This window comes from Lissotriton helveticus, chromosome 9, assembly GCF_964261635.1.
Source record: "Lissotriton helveticus chromosome 9, aLisHel1.1, whole genome shotgun sequence".
Classification (NCBI taxonomy): domain Eukaryota; kingdom Metazoa; phylum Chordata; class Amphibia; order Caudata; family Salamandridae; genus Lissotriton; species Lissotriton helveticus.
In genome coordinates this window covers 554920816-554923097 of record NC_136070.1, presented here as the reverse complement: position 1 = coordinate 554923097, position 2282 = coordinate 554920816, and positions in this window count along the sequence as shown.

Below are 2282 nucleotides of genomic sequence, written 5' to 3'. Positions count from 1 at the left end.
GCTCATTTGTCATCAGCTTGTCATTAGTATGGCTCATACTTTCCATGCAAATTGGACTACTTAGGTGCTGAGAAACTGACAGAGCACTATCAATCCTTTGCACTTTTTCAACCAAGGCCTTTCACTCTTATTTTCACTTTGATCAGATTCAGATGTTTCAGCACAGCATCTCTCAGATCAAAGCCATTGCACCATTCATTATGCAGATCTTGTGTAGCAGCTGCAATCTGGTGAGAAACTGCACACTGTACATCAACCAGACCTACACAGCAATGGCTAGTGTTCTCCTCAGTGTTTTCCACAGGTGCATTTGCATTTTATGCATTTTCAAGCCACTTTAGTGTTGCTGAAACACAGTCTTTTGCAAAAGGTAACTCAGTGCTGCCATTGTGTTGCTTTATTATGCTTGACACTTCAGGCAGGTAGCTACAATCCATTTCTTGTCCAATCTGTTGTTCTGCACTCATTATCTTTGAGACCACATTATGATCTGATTTCAGAGAAACTGGCAATCTATACCTGGGCATCAGTCCTTGCAATAACACATTTGCCACTTTGCAGTTGTCATTTTTCTCAAAAACAGTTCTGATACAACCCTGTTGTGCTGCTTCAAAAACATTTTCTTGAGCCTCTTTAAATTTAACTGTGAAGATTCCATAGAATGTACATGCTAACAGAACACAAATTTGTCCAACTGAATTAGCATTTCTCTCTCCCATGACGACAGTGACTCCCAATTGAGCAGATATACTGCATGTTATGGTAAGGGCAATCAATTTCGAATTTTGGGCTGGGGTAATTACTAAAAGCCATGAAGCTTTGACAACATCATGTATAAGGAGCACAGCATGTGCTGCTTTTAATGTGTCACCTTTCAAACTTGGGCCTTCTACAAAAAGGACACTGTTGGGCTGACTCAGATGTTCATCCTTCAAGTCTGAATTTGGCTTTATGCATATTTTCATGATATTTAGACACTCATATTCATTTTCATCATAATCCAATTCATTTGCTGACATTTCTGTGAAGTTAGGGTCAAAGGCCATTGGACAATACATCACAGACCTTTGAAAACATTCATCTTTTTGAATAAGCAATGAGAGAGCGCAGCCCTCCCTCTCACTGCAAATTAGTGTATTTTCTTTCAAATAAACTTTCATTCCTAGTGCTGGGGCGCGCCATTTTTTCTCTTTCAACTCTAGGAATGCTTTTGTGCAGTTGTTGTCCAATGGAAGCGGATCAGACACACCTGAGTGTGTCAGCCTCAGTAAAGGCTTAGCCACTAGGGAAATGTTTAGTAACCACTCTCTACAGCAGCTAACCATTCCCAAAAATGTCCTGACTTCTTTCTGAATTTGAGGTGTATTCATCTTGGAAATTATTTCCACCTTCTCTGGTGACACCTTTCTACCTCCCTGTCCAATTTTGTGTCCCAGACATTCAGCTTCTTTTTGACAGTACTCCTGACTATACTCATGCAATGGCACTGTGACATGAACTTGGCAAAAATCAATAAAAGTAAGCCATTCTTCACCACATGGAATGTGAAAAAATATATTGGCTGGATTCGGTACCACGGGACAACATGAAAAAATATGCTTTTAATCTCCTGCACTATTCTGTTCTTTTCATTTATTTTCTGTGAACCTATGATCAGAAAGTTACACAAACTTCCAATCAGTTCCATCAAAAATCCTTTTATTGGTAAAATTCCTGCAACTGATTGTGTTCCTGAATACATGTCATCTGGTTCTAATTTTAATAAGACATGTTCTGTACATTTTATTAATCTGGCATCTTTCTCTGTGAACTCTCTTATTTCTGTGTTTATTATTTTTTCAAAAGCAGAAGGTACATTTTCAACTGTCTTTTCTGAAAATAATGCTACAGCTGTCTCTTGTTGGGCCATTTTAAAATGTACATCCTCATCAGGAATCTGAAAAATAGCATTATCTGGTGTACAGTAATCTGTGCTGCTTAATTTGCAAAATAATTGTTTTCCTGCTAGGCCTGAGTCACAGACAACAGTTTTGCAGTTTTCCTCAAATGGGCCTATTTTTGGTGCACAATTTTCTAATACTTATAGTTTGTAATTTCTTTCTTTAAAACTCCTGCAACTAAATCTGGACTTTCCACTGCCTTCACAATGGAATTGGTAAATTCAGAACTGTCAGTGTTAAAATTCTCATTTGCAAAAAGAGCAACCTGTTGAACTGGATTCTTATTTTTTCTCAGGAAATAATTCCCATTTGCTCTGGACAACCTATTTAAATTAATGTTAG